The sequence below is a fragment of the Ranitomeya imitator genome, chromosome 5 (assembly GCF_032444005.1).
Source record: "Ranitomeya imitator isolate aRanImi1 chromosome 5, aRanImi1.pri, whole genome shotgun sequence".
NCBI lineage: Eukaryota > Metazoa > Chordata > Amphibia > Anura > Dendrobatidae > Ranitomeya > Ranitomeya imitator.
Genome location: NC_091286.1, coordinates 120,388,357 through 120,409,451, shown reverse-complemented (window position 1 = coordinate 120,409,451; position 21,095 = coordinate 120,388,357). Strand labels below are relative to the sequence as shown.

Below are 21,095 nucleotides of genomic sequence, written 5' to 3'. Positions count from 1 at the left end.
GGTGATGTTATTAAAAATCATTTAGGCTATATAAAACACCACTTTTTGATGTGGGATGTATTCATTTTTGCGTCAACTAATATGAGTAAACAGAAGATTTTTTAATTAAAGTTACTATATATTATATACTTTACTTTTATATGTTTTCTATGAAACTCGGTCATGTCAAAATGTTGCAAATTGTTCTAGTGTTCAGTGAGATATTGATATTACTTTTCAAGGGGATTTACTCTATTATGCTCAGCACTGTATATATATATATATATATAGAGAGAGAGAGAGAGAGAGAGAGAGAGAGAGAGAGAGAACTATATACATATACAGTCATGGCCGAAACCGTTTGCACGCTTGAAATTGTTACTGAAATTATGTATTTCTCCAAGACAATTATTGCAATCACATTATACACAGGATTATTTCCTTTGTGTGTATTGGAACAACACAAAAAATGAGAAAAAAAATTCAAATTGGACATAAATTTACACCAAAGCTGCAAAATGTTTTTTTCTGGGAGAAATGCTCCATTTTCTGGAACAATTTCAAGGATGCCAACACTTTTGGTCATGACTGTATATATAATCGTTTTAATTATGGAACCACTTGTAAGATAAAATATAAAATATATATATAAAATATACCTATCACAGAAGGTGTGATCAAAGAATGACAAAATGATCCCACAATGGTACTATATAAGATAACAACGTTATTAAATATCTGTAAATAACCATAAAAACATATGAATCACTACATAAAGAGAAAGGTGCAAATCCTCAACAAATGGAGGGACTATTAAGCCTGAGTTAGACACAACAATACCAGGCCAAACAGACTGACTAAACAATAAATCGCATAATGCCACTAGATGTTAACGGGAGAGTAAACCAATAGGGTCTAACATATTCTAATTCAATGGAACTAACTAAGAGTCTCCCTGTAAATGCCAATGGATTGTAAAGTACCCCCAATAGTGAAATGCATAAAATCATGCCATGATTTTCACCCCCTATCTTATGCGGCAAAATGTGGCGATATAGTAAAAGCAGGCATATTACCTCTATATGGACCTGGTGTGTGCTCCTCGGCGTCCCTCTGCCCTGACGCGCGTTTCGCAGTAGCTGACGCCTCCTATGTGTTAATACCTCTAGAACACTTCAACCTATCTCAGTGATTTTGAGAATGTTTTTTCGTGACACATTGGATTTCATGCTAGGGGTAAATTTTGGTCGATATTATTTGCAGTTATTTATGAAAAAAATGGAAATATTGTTAAAATGTTTCACATTTTCTATTTGTATGCCCTTAAACCAAACCTTACCACACAAAATAGATAATAAATAACATTTACCACATGTCAACTTTACATCACCATAATTCTTGAAACTTATTTTTGTTTGTTAGGAAGTTAGAAGGGTTAAAAGTTAATCAGCAATTTTTACTTTTTTAATTTTATTTTTTAAGTTTTTCCAACAAAATTTACAAACTAATTTTTTTGGTGCGACATCACATTTGAAGTGACTTTGAGGGGTCAATGTAACAGAAAATACACAAAAGTGGCACCATTTTAAAAACTGCACCCCTTATAGTGCCTAAAACCACATTCAATAAGTTTATGAATCCTTTAAGTGCTTTAAAGGAATTATTGTGAAATGTGGAATTAAAAAATTAAAATGTTACTTTTTCCACAAACATTTTGCTTGTGCCCCAAAGTTTTCATTTTCACAAGGGTAACATGAGAAATGGACCACACAATTTGTTGCACAATGTCTCCTGAGTACCCATTATGTGGTGGGAAACTACTCACAAATTGTAAGGCTTGTTTTGAATTTGCCAAAAGAAATCTGGGAGACTCTCCAAATGTATGGAGGAAGGTGCTGTCATCAGATGAAAACAAAATTTAACTTTTTGGCCACCAAGATAAATGTCAATGTCTGGCGCCAAACCAACACAGCTCATTACCGCAAGAACACCATCCCCACAGTGAAACATGGCGGTGGCAGCATCATTATACGATGGGAATGTTTTTTGGCAGCAGGGGCAGGGAAAATGGTCAGAAATGAGGGGAAGATGAATGGTGCAAAATACAAAGATATTCTTCAGGAAAGCCTGTTTAGATTTCAGTTATTTGAGACTGGAACAGAGGTTCAACTTTCAACAAGACAATGACCCAAGGATACTGCTAAAGCAACACTCAATTGGTTTAAGGGGAAATGTGTAAATGTTTTGGAGTGGCCTAGTCAAAGCCCAGACCTTAATCCAATTGAGAATCTGTGGTCAGACTTAGAGATTGCTGTCACCAGAGGAAACCATCTAACTTGAAAAAGCTGGAGCAGTTGTGAGCAGGCTGGCAGATACAGTGACTGACAGGAGGCAGATCAAGGGTTAACAGGTTTTAATAAAACAAGGACTTACTCCTTGCAGGGAGATAGGGAAACATGAGGTAAAATGCAGGCAGAATATCGAAAACAGTGATTTGGTTAGGGAAAAATCAACGCAGGTAAAACAAAGAAAGTCGTTCACAATGAACACACTTATCCATCAGGAGTAGATAATGGTGCCAACAGCCATCGACACAACGTGGATCCAGTGTGGTCCTGAAGAAGGCGATGATCTGTTCCCGACTGGCATGGGCGGATCGTGATTCCGCTTGCACCCATTGCGGCCACATGTCAGCTGTTGATAACAGCTGACATGTTGCGGCTTTGAGGTGGGCTCACCGCCAGAGCCCACCTCAAAGCGGGGGAGTCTGCCAGCTGACGTACTATCCCATAAGCTGGCAGAAAGGGGTTAAAGACAAAAATACAGAGCATTTCTGAAAAATTCAAGGACCATTTATGTAATTTTGATGAATGTCGCAAAAAAAATTTCTGTGAATACCAGACACAAGACAAAAAAAGAAAAGTGAGTTAAAAAATGTTAGATTTTTAAACAGGACATTTGAGCATGCAAGGTCCCCTTCACACATTCTTTTTTCAGGACTGCAAGTATAGACATGAATAAATACAAGTTTAAAAAAATAAGCACGCCAAGCACTGATTACAAATCGCACTGACATATCGTATCTATCTATCTTGTTCCTCATCGCTATCTATGTTTATCTTAGAACATCTTTAATAAATAAAATTATTTAATTTCTATGCTGGATTTCATTCATGGTGTCACACTGACAGCACGTGGGCACACAAATATCACACGGATGTTACATGGATGTCACATACGAAAACACAGATGGCACATGGACCACGAATCTCACCAGTACTGCTTTTTCCAGTACAGGATTCACCAGGACGTGTGAAGGAGGCCTAATGTGTAGTTTTTTTTATGTATCCTCTGCATTGCAGAGAAATTAGCTTTTAGGCTATGTGCACACATTGCAGAATTGCTGTGGAAATTTCAGCGGCAATTCTGCAACTCCCTGCCGCGGGAAATACGCATGCGGAATTGGCATGCATATTCCCGCTAAACACTAGCGTTTTGCAAGAGTAATTAGCCCCCTTGAACAAATTTTTGGTGAAGAATCAACAACAAGTGGAACACAATTGTGAGGTTGAACAAAATTTCTTGGTTATTTTAAATTTTTGTGGAAATTCAATAACTGAAAGTGGGACGTGCAATATTAATCGGCCTCTTTACTTTCAGTGCAGCAAACTCACTACGGAAGTTAATTGTGGATCTCTGAATGATCCAATGTTGTCCTAAATGCCTAATGATGATAAATATAATCCACCTGCGTGTAATCAAGTCTCCGTATAAATGCACCTGCTCTGTGATAGTCTCAGGGTTCTGTTTGAAGCACAGAGAGCATCATGAAGACCAAGGAACATAACAGGCAGGCCCGTGATACTGTTGTGGAGACGTTTAAACCCAGATTTGGATACAAAATGATTTCCAAAACTTTAAACATCCAAAGGAGCATTGTGCAAGTGATCATATTGAAATGGAACGAGTATCATGCCACTGCAAATCTACCAAGACCCGGCCATCCCTCTAAACTTTCATCTCAAACAAGGAGAATGCTGATCAGAGATGCAGGTAAGAGGCCCATGAGCATTCTGGATGAACTGCAGAGATCTACAGCTGAGGTGGGACAGTCTGTCCATAGGACAACAATCAGTCGTACACTGCACAAATCTGGCCTTTATGGAAGAGTGGCAAGAAGAAAGCCATTTCTCAAAGATATCCATAAAAAGTGTAATTTAAAGTTTTCAACAAGCCACCTGGGGGACACATCAAACATGTGGAAGAAGGTGCTCTGGTCAGATGAAACAAAAATCGAACTTTTTGGCAACAATGCTAAACGATATGTTTGGCGTAAAAGCAACACAGCTCATCACCCTGAACACACCATCCCCACTGTCAAACATGGTGGTGGCAGCATCATGGTTTGGGCCTGCTTTTCTTCAGCAGAGACAGGGAAGATGGTTAAAATTGATGGGAAGATGGATGGAGCCAAATACAGGACCATTCTTGAAGAAAACCTGTTGGATTCTGCAAAAGATCTGAGACTGGGACGGATATTTGTCTTCCAACAAGACAATGATCCCAAACATAAACAAAATCTACAATGGAATGGTTCACAACTAAACGTATCCAGGTGATAGAATGGCCAAGCCAAAGTCCAGACCTCAATCCAATCGACAATCTGTGGAAAGAGCTGAAAACTGCTGTTCACAAACGATCTCCATCAAACCTCACTTAGCTCGAGCAGTTTGCCAAGGAAGAATGGGCAAGAATTTCAGTCTCTCGATGTACAAAACTGATAGAGACATACCCCAAGCGACTTGCAGCTGCAATCACAGCAAAAGGTGGCGCAACAAAGTATTAAGTTAAAGGGACCGAATAATATTGCACGCACCACTTTTCAGTTTTTGAATTTGCACCAAAATTTAAAATAAGCAATAAATTTCGTTCAACTTCACAGTTGTGTTCCACTTGTTGTTGATTCTTCACCAAAAAATTACATTTGGTATTTTTATGTTTGAAGCATAATATGTGGGAAAAGGTGGAAAAGTTCCAGGGGGCCGAATACTTTCACAAGGCACTGTAATATTAAAAATAATAATTAAAAAAAATCGTGATATTCTCACTTTCCAGCAACCCCAAAAGCCTTCTTGCTCCTTGCGATGTTCCCGGCTGCTCCCGTTCCCAGTAATGCCTTGCGACAATGACCCCAGATGAGGTAGCGGTCTTGCGACACTGCTACGTCATCACAGGTCATTGTCGCAAGGCATTACTGGGAATGGGAGCATCGCAAGGAGCGGGAAGGCTGCATAGGCCGATAGAAGGGGAGAATATCACAATTTTTTATTTTAATTCTTTTTTTTTAACAGGTATATGGTTCCCAGGCCTGGAGGAGAGTCTCCACTCCTCCACCCTGGGTACCAACTGCACATGATCCGCTTACTCCCTGCATGGTGGGCATAGCCACATATGGAAAGTAAGCGGATCAATGCATTCCTATGTGTGCGGAATCCCCGCGATTCTGCACAAAGAATGAACATGCTGCGGAATGCCATTCCGCCGCAGGAAAAAATGTAGCATGTGCACAAAATATGCGGAATGCATTCAAAATGATGGGATGCTTATGTAAGTGTTTTTTAGCGTTTTTTGGGGTGGAAAACGGCCAAAAAAGCTAAAAAAAATGCTAAAAATCCTGAACGTCTGCACATAGCCTTAAAGTTTAGGTTATAATTTATGTTAAGTCAAAGAAGGCGTTGGTAGATATTTTTTTTTTTTTACTAGGGTTGTGTACTTATTCCCCTGTAAGGTGTTGACCAATCATAAGCAACGTATAGGGGGAAAAAGAACATTCCCTCACAATATTTTTGAGCAGGCTTTCTCATGTGTGTAATGTAATGACAGACAGTCTGATCTTACTGCAAATCTATGTGATTTCAACTTTCCACCAGAAAAGATTTGTTTGTTTCTCAATGTATTTGTGCAAATTATGAGTGTACAAAGGTGTAAAATGCATTAACCCCTTGATGACCAGAGGTATTTCAGTTTTTGAATTTCCAAGTGTGGTGAAATTTCAAAAAAAGTCCACAGTTGTTTTTGGTGTTTTTTTTTTTTACCATGTTCACTAAATGCTAAAACTGACCAATTTTTACTAGTAACATTAATTAACATACCCTGATAAGGCTGGGTTCTGTCGGGGCTTACATCTGAAGCCCTGAAAAATGGGATGCAGTCGAATGCTTTTGAGGCTATTGACTATAATGATGCGGACGGCTGAAAATGATTTCACATTGTGACTCTGTCTGCATCAATATAGTCAATGGCTCCGATAGTGCATATGCCAAATCCTGTTTTCCAGGGCCTTAGACTTAGGACCCAATTGTTCTGTTCCAGTGACTGCAGGCCAAAAATACTCTGTGAACTTAACTTAAAAAGGTTACAAACATGACTAGGTTCTTACATAGGTTAACATTGGTGTTAGATCTCATTAACCCCTTCATGACCTTGGGATTTTCCGTTTTTGCGTGTTTGTTTTTTGCTCCCCTCTTTCCCAGAGCCATAACTTTTTTATTTTTCCGTCAATATGGCCATGTGAGGGCTTATTTTTTGCCAAACAAGATGTACATTTGAACAACATCATTGGTTTTAGCATGTCACGTACTAGAAAACGGGAAAAAAATTCCAAGTGCAGTGAAATTGTAAAAAAAAGTGCAATCCCACACTTGTTTTTTGTTTGGCTTTTTTGCTAGGTTCACTAAATGCTAAAACTGACCTGACATTATGATTCTCCAGGTCATTACGAGTTCATAGACATCAAACATGTCTAAGTTCTCTTTTATCTGAGTGGTGAAAAAAATTCCAAACTTTGCTAAAAAAAAAAAAAAATGCGCCATTTTCCAATACCCGTAGCGTCTCCATTTTTCATGATCTGGGGTCAGGTGAGGGCTTATTTCTTGCGTGCCAAGCTGGCATTTTTAATTATACCATTTTGGTGCAGATATGTTCTTTTGATTGCCCGTTATTGCATTTTAATGCAATGTTGCGGCGACCAAAAAACGTAATTCTGGCGTTTCAAATTTTTTTCTCGCTACGCCATTTAGCGATCAGGTTAATCCTTTTTTTGATAGATCAGGCGATTCTGAACGCGGCGATACCAAATATGTGTTGGTTTGATTTTTTTTCAATTGATTTATTTTGAATGGGGGCAAAAGGGGGGTGATTGAAACTTTTATATTTTTTATTTTTTTCACATTTTTTTTTACTTTTTTTTTTATTTTACTTTTGCTATGCTTCACTAGCCTCCATGGGAGGCTAGAGGCTGGCACAACTCGATCGGCTCAGCTACATAGCAGCGATCATCAGAGGGGGCGCTCACATCTAGCCGGGATCAGTAACCATAGAGGTCTCAAGGACCTCTATGGTTACCATTCTGATGCATCGCTGACCCCCAATCATGTGACGGGGGTCAGCGATGCGCTCATTTCCGGCCGGATGGCCGGAAGCCCCGGTTAAATGCAGCTGTCAGCGTTTGACAGTGGCATTTAACTAGTTAATAGCGGCGGGTGAATCGCGATTTCATCTGCCGCTATTGCGGGCACATGTCAGCTGTTATTCCCACCATGGTTGACTGAGCACATTCCTGTAATCAATTGGTAGACTCAAGAGATCAGGTCATGGGGTGACTCCTGCTTTTCCAGATGTCTGTTGAGTTGCTTCAGTGAGGACTCGCCTTCCAGAATTCATTCAGGACTTCTATAATCTTTTTTCCTGAGACTGAGTGTGATGTTTTTCTGCTGCATAGGTCATATATATGATTGTAGTATTGCCTTTATACCAGGAGCTAAAATGCCTAAACCTCATTTATTTAACCTTTCTTTTTCAGAGAGGGAGACTTTGAAATAATATATGGCAATCCAGCTCTCAAGTCACCGTGGGGTTCCTTTGTGTTAAGAAAAAAGATGGAGGGTTGCGTTTGTCCTTGGACTTCAGAGAGATTAACAAAATCACGATTCACAATCCTTACCCTTTGCTCCTTTTACCTGACCAATTATCTGGAGATAAACAGTTTTCCAAACTTGAGTTAAGAAGGGCATAGATATAACCTCATACGTAAGTCAAGGTGATAAATGGAAGACCGCATTCAATACTTAAGGTCATTTTGAAAAAATGTTGATGCTGTTCAGGTTATCCAGTGCTCCAGCAGTTTTTCAAAATTTCATAAATGACATTTTTTCCCCTCTGATGAGTATATTTGTGGTAATTTATCTGGATGACATATTGATTTACTCATGTACTTAGGAGGAGCATCATGAATGTGTCAGACAGGTTCTCCAGTTTCTACATGACAACTATTTATTTGCTAAATTAGAGAAAGGTCAACTTGGTGTATAGCAGATCCAGTTCTTAGGGCACTTGGCTTCTGTGTTTCGGATGGATCTTGTTAAGGTGCAAGCGGTCCTTGATTGGTTTCAGTCAAGTAACTTGAAAGCATTGCAGAGATTTTTTGGCTTTGCAAATTTTCATAGGAAGTTCATTAAGAACGTTTTGGTCATAACCAAGCCTATAACTTACATGGCCAAGAAGCAAACAGATTTTTTTCTTGGTCAGCTAACGCGGTAAATGCTTTTTCTGCTCTTAAAACAGCTTTCCTTAAAGCTCCTCTTCTCAGTCAACCTGAGTTCGATCTTCCCTTCTTTGTCAAGGTAAACACTTCATTAATTGGGATAGGAGCTGTTCTTTCACAGAAAAAATGGGTATCTACATTCTTGTGCTTTTTACTCCCAAGAGTTTGTTAGGGTGGGCCAGGGCGGTAGTCATGGCTGAGAGCAAACCTTGTATCACAATAATGTCTATTCTTCTGCATACCTGTGTTCTGTGTCTCGGCTCCTCCAGGGTCCACTCTGGGCCGCCAGAGGCTCTTTGTTGACGTCACCGCACAAAGGGAGACACAGTCCAGCTCAACTTTAACAACAACAGCTTTACTTGGTTCTGTATGCAGCATATCCACATTCTTTCCAGTATCAACATCAGGTTTTACAACGTGCAACGCTTCTTCTGTCCCTGTCCTTCTCTCTCTGTCACTAAGCTCGCTTCCGGGACGGACCATACCTTTCGATTCATGAGCATCCTCTCTGCTCAGCCTTACTCTGTTTGGGGACTCCGTCAGCCGTTTCACCCTGATTCTGAGGGCATTAGCCCATGCAATAAGCTGACACATGATGTGCGACCTGCCCATACTACTTAGCCTTTTCTAGCAACTGCAGCCCCACTAATACTGCACCACTATCACTGTTGCTGTTGCTCCTTCTGAAGTGGTCCTGGCCAGGGATGCAATATGGCTGGGCCTTATGCTTCTCCAATGTTGGGTGGCACGGTGTTGCCCAGGGCTAGTTAGCCCAAGTGAGCTGCACGGGCACCCTGGCCCCAACTGAGATCTATAAAGAACTTCTTCCTGCCTTAACCACCATGCCCTTCCTATATTAACTATTACAACAATATAACTACACCTATAATGTACCCCATCTTGTAGCTAACTTTGGGTACTACACTCACCCTACCAGCACAATGACATTACATATAATATTACATAGATTACAATGTATATACATACAACAGCAATAAATACAACCGGGACATCACTTAAGGGGTTAGCGACTATACAACCCCTTACAAATTTACTCAAGTGGAATGCAATTATGACAAAGGTGACCAAGAACTTTTAGCAGTTAAAAAAGCCTTTAAGGAATGGAGACTTTTGTTTGAGGGGGCAAGACATAAGGTGACTATCTTTACCAATCATAAGAACCTGTTGTGTAGTGACGCTGCTAAGAGCTTAACTACCAGACAGGCTTGGTGGGCCCTTTTTTGCCTGTTTTGAATCTGGTGTTACTTATATCCCCAGATCTAAGAATGTCAAAGCTGTCTGGTAGCTTTGTCCCAGAATTGAGGGACAAAAGTTCAGTCAAGATTCTTAGTGAGGGGGTAGTGGTTGGTGCTCTAGAGGTATATCTCAGCCATTCAGGATGCTCAGGACAGTGTGCCAGAATGTTTACCTATGAACAAGCTTTATGTACCACCCTCTTTACCTGAAGATTTTCTTAATGAAGGACATCTGGGCATCTGGGTTCATCTGCCACTTGGAGGTCTTTTACTAGGTTCTTTTGGTGGAAGAATGCTCGTATAGATATGGGGAGACATATATACCATCTGGGCCCAGAATTGGGGACAAATATACCTAGAAGGGCCCAGGATGGGAGAAATTAGTAAAGGATGGGGACAGTACTACCTGATGGGGGACTTGTAGGATTTAGAATGCTACAAGGGCCAACACATCTGACCAACATGCAGGGGTGGGGGAGCAGGTCCAAATTTTGCACTGGGGTCCATCAGACTCTACTTACACCACTGAATTTATCTATGTATTATCTATATCTAGAAGTATATTATCTATCTATCTGTCTGTCCGTCCGTCCGTCCGTCCGTCCGTCCGTCCGTCCGTCCGTCCGTCCGTCCGTCTATCTATCTATCTATCTATCTATCTATCTATCTATCTATCTATCTATCTATCTATCTATCTATCTACCTGTCTATCTATCTATCTATCTATCTATCTATCTATCTGTCTGTCTGTCTGTCTGTCTGTCTATCTATCTATCTATCTATCTATCTATCTATCTATCTATCTATCTACCTATCTACCTGTCTATCTATCTATCTATCTATCTATCTATCTATCTATCTATCTATCTATCTATCTATCTATCTATCTATCTATCTATCTATCTATCTATCTATCACCGTGGCAGCACGGTGGCGCAGTGGTTAGCACAGCAGCCTTGCAGCGCTGGGGTCCTGGGTTCTAATCACACCCAGGACAACATCTGCAAAGAGTTTGTATGTTCTCTCCGTGTTTGCGTGGGTTTCCTCCGGGTACTCCGGTTTCCTCCCACACTCCAAAGACATACTGATAGGGATTCTAGATTGTGAGCCCCATCGGGGACAGTGATGATAATGTGTGCAAAACTGTAAAGCGCTGCGGAATATGTTAGCGCTATATAAAAATAAAGATTATTATTATTATTATTATTATTATTATTATCTATCTATCTACTATGATCTATCTATCTATATATCTATCTATCTATCTACCTGTCTGTTTGTCTATCTAGAAATCTATGATCTACCTATCTGTTGTGACTGTGATACAGTAATTTTAGACTCCACTTTGCTAGTGATGCAGTAATTCAAGACTTGCAAAAAAAAATCAGGACACGACAACAAGTTTAATTCCTTAATTTAAACTTATTTATCCTGTTTATCCAGTTTATCTTTACCCATTCCTTCGGTCTAATAGAATTACCATGTACTATATCCTTTTTGCAAACAACAGATTTGAGAATACATTGCATTATTGCGACATCATTCAGGGTTTTCACAATGACGTAAACTGCATCATTTCAACATTAAGCTAATAAAATGAGAAGTCCCTCTCTATGATAATATTGCCAATGCAGTAGTCACATGCCTTCACACATCAGGGCTCCTGATACATCGGTAAGTGTAAACCTCTATCTCACTTTTCTTCGGTGGTTGCGGATTTAATGTGCTGTGCCATCGTTCAGGTCATACTCATCTAAAAATAAAACAATCTTTAAAGAAAAAAAAAAAATCTGAAAATGTTGACCTCCTGGCAAAGTCTGCAGCTAGCGTTACCAGAGGAGGAGCATGTGACTTGGTAAGACACAGCACAAGCTCAAAGGAAACAGCTGCTCAGTTCATACATTAGCACTTGGCAAGTGCACAAGAAGCAGGGATGTGTGTGGAATACCTCTGCACTGACAATAACAGTAAGTAGCCCCGGCATTTTCCTGTTGTTCTGTCCTGTGATAGTGGCATGCTTTTCTGTCCTTTCCCTATTGTGTCCCTATGATCACCCAGAACATTGCAGCCACAGTGAAAGAAATCTGAATAAGCAGATAAGCGCTTTACATAATTGCTGCGTGTACGTTTTTTGTCGCGAACTAGTTAATGTGACAAAGGATGCAATTCTCCAGATCACAACCACAACCTATCTTTAGCCGACTTTCGGGCTAATTTTAGATCCCAGCACAGTTTGACAACTTTGCTATAGAAACTTTTACTTTTCCTTATCTTTGCTGCTAATGTCAACTGCTGCTAATGTCAGGCTTCCATCAGGATGGCGGGATCTATGCTGTATGATGTGTGGAGCAGGCTTAGCAAGGCTCACAATACCTCTGGGCTGCTCACAACACTGTGGACATTCTTAACAAGTCATATGAGTTTTTTGTCTGCTAATCATGCTGGATACCAAGAGCTTGAGGCTGTCTTATGATTGTGCTTGCAAAAACTCTGCCATTCCACAAAGCGTGGCTTTTATTCCCAGTATGAAATAACCTCTCAATGTTGTATAATGTGAGTGTGTAGTTTTTATACATATGTTTATACATAAAATACATTTATATTATTTACACATACACATAAACAAAGACATCATGCAGAGAAATGGTCACATGTGTGTAAACCCATACTTTTTCCTCCAGCCCACTAAGTGTTGTGAGGGGTTAAGCTAATTTGCATAAAGGGCAGGCTATTATGTGGACATCCATTGAGCAGGTTGGAGGATGTCCGCCTTATCTCCACTGCAGGGTGTGGTCTGGGGCTTAAGTGGAAGGCCTCCAAAGGCAGCAGGGTTGCTTGTCTGTAGAGATACACTCCAAAGAAGTATTTGTGCTGGAACCAACCTGAACCATGTGTGTGTTCTGCTAGCGGTGAGCGGGTGGAACCCCACTCTCAGAAGGACTGTGTTTTCTGCTGCCATTCTGTTTTGCTTCCCTGTTTTGCCCAGAGGTCTGTATTTGTTTTACTACACCTTGATTAATGCTGTCCATAATAAACCAAAGGAAGTTCTTAAAGCCACAGGGTTCCCGTGTCTACCTCTGTGTACAGCCAAGTGAGCCGATCTACCACAATACAGGTCCTTCTCAAAAAATTAGCATATAGTGTTAAATTTCATTATTTACCATAATGTAATGATTACAATTAAACTTTCATATATTATAGATTCATTATCCACCAACTGAAATTTGTCAGGTCTTTTATTGTTTTAATAATGATGATTTTGGCATACAACTCCTGATAACCCAAAAAACCTGTCTCAATAAATTAGCATATCAAGAAAAGGTTCTCTAAACGACCTATTACCCTAATCTTCTGAATCAACTAATTAACTCTAAACACACGCAAAAGATACCTGAGGCTTTTATAAACTCCCTGCCTGGTTCATTACTCAAAACCCCCATCATGGGTAAGACTAGCGACCTGACAGATGTCAAGAAGGCCATCATTGACACCCTCAAGCAAGAGGGTAAGACCCAGAAAGAAATTTCTCAACAAATAGGCTGTTCCCAGAGTGCTGTATCAAGGCACCTCAATGGTAAGTCTGTTGGAAGGAAACAATGTGGCAGAAAACGCTGTACAACGAAAAGAGGAGACCGGACCCTGAGGAAGATTGTGGAGAAGGACCGATTCCAGACCTTGGGGAACCTGAAGAAGCAGTGGACTGAGTCTGATGTGGAAACATCCAGAGCCACCGTGCACAGGCGTGTGCAGGAAATGGGCTACAGGTGCCGCATTCCCCAGGTAAAGCCACTTTTGAGCTACAGAGAAGCAGCACTGGACTGTTGCTAAGTGGTCCCAAGTACTTTTTTCTGATGAAAGCAAATTTTGCATGTCATTCGGAAATCAAGGTGCCAGAGTCTGGAGGAAGACTGGGGAGAAGGAAATGCCAAAATGCCTGAAGTCCAGTGTCAAGTACCGACAGTCAGTGATGGTGTGGGGTGCCATGTCAGCTGCTGGTGTTGGTCCACTGTGTTTCATCAAGGGCAGGGTCAATGCAGCTAGCTATCAGGAGATTTTGGAGCACTTCATGCTTCAATCGGCTGAAATGCTTTATGGAGATGAAGATTTCATTTTTCAGCACGACCTGGCACCTGCTCACAGTGCCAAAACCACTGGTAAATGGTTTACTGACCATGGTATTACTGTGCTCAATTGGCCTGCCAACTCTCCTGACCTGAACCCCATAGAGAATCTGTGGGATATTGTGAAGAGAAAGTTGAGAGACGCAAGACCCAACACTCTGGATGAGCTTAAGGCCGCTATTGAAGCATCCTGGGCCTCCATAACATCTCAGCAGTGTCACAGGCTGATTGCCTCCATGCCACGCCGCATTGAAGCAGTCATTTCTGCCAAAGGATTCCCGACCAAGTATTGAGTGCATAACTGAACATTATTATTTGTTTGTTTTTTTGTTTGTTATTAAAAAACACTTTTATTTGATTGGATGGGTGAAATATGCTAATTTATTGAGACAGGTTTTTTGGGTTATCAGGAGTTGTATGCCAAAATCATCAGTATTAAAACAATAAAAGACCTGACAAATTTCAGTTGGTGGATAATGAATCTATAATATATGAAAGTTTAATTGTAATCATTACATTATGGTAAATAATGAAATTTAACACTATATGCTAATTTTTTGAGAAGGACCTGTATATATATAAATATACCGTATCTCTCTCTCTGTGTATATGTACTGTGTATATATATATGTGTGTGTATATATATATATAAACAAATACATATATATATATATATATGTATGTAGATATACAGTGGGGCAAAAAAGTATTTAGTCAGTCAGCAATAGTGCAAGTTCCACCACTTAAAAAGATGAGAGGCGTCTGTAATTTACATCATAGGTAGACCTCAACTATGGGAGGCAAACTGAGAAAAAAAAATCCAGAAAATCACATTGTCTGTTTTTTTAACATTTTATTTGCATATTATGGTGGAAAATAAGTATTTGGTCAGAAACAAAATTTCATCTCAATACTTTGTAATATATCCTTTGTTGGCAATGACAGAGGTCAAACGTTTTCTGTAAGTCTTCACAAGGTTGCCACACACTGTTGTTGGTATGTTGGCCCATTCCTCCATGCAGATCTCCTCTAGAGCAGTGATGTTTTTGGCTTTTCGCTTGGCAACACGGACTTTCAACTCCCTCCATAGGTTTTCTATAGGGTTGAGATCTGGAGACTAGCTAGGCCACTCCAGGACCTTGAAATGCTTCTTACGAAGCCACTCCTTCGTTGCCCTGGCGGTGTGCTTTGGATCATTGTCATGTTGAAAGACCCAGCCACGTTTCATCTTCAATGCCCTTGCTGATGGAAGGAGGTTTGCACTCAAAATCTCACGATACATGGCCCCATTCATTCTTTCATGTACCCGGATGAGTCGTCCTGGCCCCTTTGCAGAGAAACAGCCCCAAAGCATGATGTTTCCACCACCATGCTTTACAGTAGGTATGGTGTTTGATGGATGCAACTCAGTATTCTTTTTCCTCCAAACACGACAAGTTGTTTTTCTACCAAACAGTTCCAGTTTGGTTTCATCAGACCATAGGACATTCTCCCAAAACTCCTCTGGATCATCCAAATGCTCTCTAGCAAACTTCAGACGAGCCCGGACATGTACTGGCTTAAGCAGTGGGACACGTCTGGCACTGCAGGATCTGAGTCCATGGTGGCGTAGTGTGTTACTTATGGTAGGCCTTGTTACATTGGTCCCAGCTCTCTGCAGTTCATTCACTAGGTCCCCCCGTGTGGTTCTGGGATTTTTGCTCACCGTTCTTGTGATCATTCTGACCCCACGGGGTGGGATATTGCGTGGAGCCCCAGATCGAGGGAGATTATCAGTGGTCTTGTATGTCTTCCATTTTCTAATTATTGCTCCCACTGTTGATTTCCTCACTCCAAGCTGGTTGGCTATTGCAGATTCAGTCTTCCCAGCCTGGTGCAGGGCTACAATTTTGTTTCTGGTGTCCTTTGACAGCTCTTTGGTCTTCACCATAGTGGAGTTTGGAGTCAGACTGTTTGAGGGTGTGCACAGGTGTCTTTTTATACTGATAACAAGTTTAAACAGGTGCCATTACTACAGGTAATGAGTGGAGGAAAGAGGAGACTCTTAAAGAAGAAGTTACAGGTCTGTGAGAGCCAGAAATCTTGATTGTTTGTTTCTGACCAAATACTTATTTTCCACCATAAAATGCAAAAAAAATGTTAAAAAAACAGACAATGTGATTTTCTGGATTTTTTTTTCTCAGTTTGTCTCCCATAGTTGAGGTCTACCTATGATGTAAATTACAGACGCCTCTCATCTTTTTAAGTGGTGGAACTTGCACTATTGCTGACTGACTAAATACTTTTTTGCCCCACTGTATATACAGGGGCTGACATACCATTGGTGCAACCACTTTCACATTCAAAACAGGTACAATTGTCTATTGTTCTGAGCTTTTGCTCTTGCACAGAGGCCCTTTTATGTCTGTGTCCGAGAGTGCATATATATATACATATATATATATATATATATATATATATATATATATATATATATAAAGACATACTTATATAAATATGTACAGTATGTATGATAATAGCAAGATGTAATTTCTGTTGACAAATTCAGTGCGCACCAAAAGTTTGGACACACCTTCTCATTTAAGATTTTTCTGCATTTTCATGACTATAAAACTTGTACATTCACACTGAAGGCATCAAAACTATGAATTAACACATGTGGAATTATATACTTAGCAAAAAAGTGTGAAACAACTGAAAATATGTCTTATATTCTACGTTCTTCAAAGTAGCCACCTTTTGCTTTGATGACTGCTTTGCACACTCTTGGCATTCTCTTGATGAGCTTCAAGAGGTAGTCACCGGGAATGGTTTTCACTTCATAGGTGTGCGCTGTCAGGTTTAATAATTGGGATTTATTGCCTTATAAATGGGTTTGGGACCATCAGTTGTGTTGTGCAGAAGTCTGGTGGATACACAGCTGATAGTCCTACTGAATTGACTGTTAGAATTTGTATTATGGCAAGAAAAAAGCAGCTAAATAAAGAAAAGCAAGTGGCCATCATTACTTTAAGAAATGAAGATCAGTCAGTCATAAAAATTGGGCAAACTTTGAAAGTGTCCCCAAGTGCAGCGGCAAAAACCATCAAGTGCTACAAAGAAACTGGCTCACATGAGGACCGCCCCAGGAAAGGAAGACCAAGAGTCACCTCTGCTTCTGAGGATAAGTTTATCCGAAGAAATCGCAGGTTAACAGCAGCTCAGATTAGAGACCAGGTCAATGCCACACAGAGTTCTAGCAGCAGACACATCTCTACAACAACTGTTAAGAGGAGACTTTGTGCAGTAGGTCTTCATGGTAAAATAGCTGCTAGGAAACCACTGCTAAGGACAGGCAACAAGCAGAAGAGACTTGTTTGGGCTAAAGAACACAAGGAATGGACATTAGACCAGTGGAAATCTTTGCTTTGGTCTGATGAGTCCAAATTTGAGATCTTTGGTTCCAACCACCGTGTCTTTGTGCGACGCAGAAAAGGTGAACGGATGGACTCTACATGCCTGGTTCCCACCATGAAGCATGGAGGAGGAGTTGTGATGGTGCTTTGCTGGTGACACTGTTGGGGATTTATTCAAAATTGAAGGCATACTGAACCAGCATGGCTACCACAGCATCTAGCAGCTGCATGCTATTCCATTCGGTTTGCGTTTAGTTGGACCATCATTTATTTTTCAACAGGACAATGACCCCAAACACACCTCCAGGCTGTGAAAGGGCTATTTGACCAAGAAGGAGAGTGATGGGGTGCTACGCCAGATGACCTGGCCTCCACAGTTACCAGACCTGAACGCAATCGAGATGGTTTGGGGCGAGCTGGACCGCAGAGTGAAGGCAAAAGAGCCAACAAGTGCTAAGCATCTCTGGGAACTCGTTCAAGATTGTTAGAAGACCATTCCCGGTGACTACCTCTTGAAGCTCATCAAGAGAATGCCAAGAGTGTGCAAAGCAGTCATCAAAGCAAAAGGTGGCTACTTTGAAGAACCTAGAATATAAGACATATTTTCAGTTGTTTCACACTTTTTTGTTAAGTATATAATTCCACATGTGTTAATTCATAGTTTTGATGCCTTCAGTGTGAATGTACAATTTTCATAGTCATGAAAATACAGAAAAATCTTTAAATGAGAAGGCGTGTCCAAACTTTTGGACTGTACTGTATATACACTGCTCAAAAAAATAAAGGGAACACTTAGGCTGGGTTCACATTGCGTTATGGTGGTACGTTTAACGGACTAAGTTACACCGTGACATAACATGGTGTGACGTAGTCCGTTAACGCCGCCATAGACTGCAATGTCGGATGCATCGCTAGCGCACGCCCACAATGTGTGCCGTCATTGAGTGACGGACCCGAGACACGGGCTAGCAGATGCTCCATCTGTGCTAGCGCTGTGCCAAAGTCGGCACTTGCGTTAGCGCAGTCCATTTAACGTATGCGTTGAACGGACTGCACTAATGCAATGTGATCCTAGCCTTAAACAACAGAATATAACTCCAAGTGAATTAAACTCCTGTGAAATCAAACTGTCCACTTAGGAAGCAACACTGTTTGACAATCAATTTCACATGCTGTTGTGCAAATGGAATAGACAACAGATGGAAATTATTGGCAATTATCAAGACACACTCAATAAGGAATTGATTCTGCAGGTGGGGCCACAGACCACATCTCAGTACCAATGCTTTCTGGCTGATGTTTTGGTCACTTTTTAATGGTGGTTGTGCTTTCACACTAGTGGTAGCATGAGACGGACTCTACAACCCACACAAGTGACTCAGGTAGTACAGCTCATCCATAATGGCACATCAATGCGAGCTGTGGCAAGGTTTGCTGTGTCTGTCAGCGTAGTGTCCACAGGCTGGAGGCGCAATTAGGAGACAGGCCAGTACACCAGGAGATGTGGAGGGGCAGTAGGAGGGCAACAACCTGCAGTGCGCAGACCAGATAGGAGGCGCCGGACCAGGACCTGCAACACCCATCAGACCGGACCGCCCCCCAGTTGAGTATAATAAAAGTTATTTTTCTTCTCTTGCACGTCAGATCATGGACTTATCTACAGCATTATAGAATGCTGTAGATAAGCCCTGAAAGGTCATGGTCGTAAGTCGTATCTGCCAAACAAGGTGACAGATTCCCTTTAAATAAAAAATATTTATTTATATAGTAAAACTGACCTGGGGAATCATATTATCAGGTCAGTTTTACCATATAGCGAACATGGTAAATAAAAAAAAACGATTGTGAAATTGTACTTGTTTTGCAATTTCACCACATTTGGAATTCTTTTTTACATTTCCAGGGCACTGTGGTAAAATCAATGGTGTCATTCAAAAGTACAACTCATCCCACAAAAAGCAAGCCCCATATGGTCATATTGACAAAAATTATAAAAAAGTTATGGCTCTGGGAAGAGCCATAACAAAAAAATCGCCCAGGTGGGATGGGGCTAAAGACATGTTATACATGTTTTCTCTTATTTAGGTCTAATTTTGATTACCATTTAATTCTTCTCTTTACTTGAACAAAATTTTAGGGTACTACTTAGTCATGTCCCTTTTTTGACATGTTTTGAACAACCTTCGTAGGCAGAGGTGTATTTAGGTCTTCCGGCACCCGGGGCAAGAATTTAGTCACATGCCAACTAGCTGCTTCCCCCACTTTTCTCAATGTTCAGTGAAAAACTGAGAAAACCAAGAAGAAAAGCTTGATGTCACATGACAGTAAGATTGGAAATCGCATATGAGTGAAATGGCCATCTGATGACTATTGGAACCTGCAAGCAGAGCTGAATCCTGACAGTGAGTATATTACACGCTGGTAGGATTGGCTGAAAAGCTTCATTTTATAATGAAAGGGCACGTCCAGGTTTGAGATGGAAGTCTGCAGTGACTTGATGTGGATTCTCCCTTGCGGTCATGTCAGCAAAAGTATGCAATTTGTATACTTCTGGACACATTCTGACGAGATGTGTCCAACCTCGCTGAAATCATTTCCCGCCTGCCCTCCACTTATAGATATGCCTCTGTCTGTACGGAAATAAGAGGTTTATAAAACATTAAATCTGGTGCATGATGTGTATTTATATCAGTTTTGGGGGGTGATTTTCACCAGAATTCTTGTACATTTGCCTTAGTAAATCTTCCACGCTGTAGGTAGATACGCCAGAAGAAAACCATTACACAGTGGTCCATTGTAAGCGTTGCATTTCTCATGAAACCATTTTGTTTAGGGCTAGGGCTGCACCTAGAGTTCTCACCACATAAAAAAAAACATTTGCTGTCCAAAGAATACATTGAGTCATCTCCAGACTGGCAATTTCATTTTTAAATACTACACACGCTGGCAATTGTGAGTGATTTTATAACTCTTGGAAATCCCTTATTAATGTTTGATTAATCTGTAGAAACAAAAAAAGATTACTACAAAAAGTCTGGGTGTAGCCCAGGTTTTATTGGTTCAGCTGCGCGTATTTCATGTGATTGCACATTTTACTGAGGTAATTCATGAGGATAACTGTAGATATTGTCACTAGAGCTTTTTTTATTTTTTTGCATAGATAGATCAAAGCAAAGTTCATGCAGAGTTTTTTTTAAGAGACCATTGAGGCAAATGTGCTCCAAAATCCTCCTAAAAACTCACTTTATATACTCTTTGAATACTCTTTGTAGTCAATTAAATGGAAAATCCTCATTGCTGTTAATACCATATACATTTGGAGCTTTTTCTGAGCATAAATTGAAAACCTGAAAATAGGAGTGACTTGTCTCTTCCTTGAGGAGGGTTTATTGTGGATTTCACTCTAAACTTAAAGCAGCACTCCGGACTTTTTTTCCCCGATCCCTTTGCTAGGGATCACGTACGGGAGTGTAATGCATGTAGTTACAAACTCACCGATCGGCATCTTTATCTGTTTTTAGCCCTGCTTCGGTCACTCCGGCACCACATAACCGCTTTTGCAAGCAGCCGGGTCACTGTATGTTCCAGAAGTCACTTTTCTCAATAGGGCTACAGGGCCTCGTTTGGAATTTCCATAGACTTGCATTCAGAATATTTAAAAAATGTACCTTCGCTTCACACAGTAACAACTGTGTGATTTTGGCAGGTCACAATTGCAGTCACTGCTAAAAACGGGTGAAGA

The 21,095-nt window shown here is 40.6% G+C and overlaps 1 protein-coding gene across 1 annotated transcript in view; it reads left to right on the top strand.

The window, feature by feature from the left end:
• Nucleotides 1-11,701: 11,701 nt before the first annotated feature.
• RASGRP3 (RAS guanyl releasing protein 3) overlaps nt 11,702-21,095 on the top strand; it is a 168,886-nt gene continuing 159,492 nt past the window's right edge. Inside the window, exon 1 of the mRNA XM_069769109.1 lies at nt 11,702-11,804. The gene's annotated coding sequence lies outside the window, so the exon portion shown is untranslated. The remainder of the gene's footprint in view (nt 11,805-21,095) is intronic.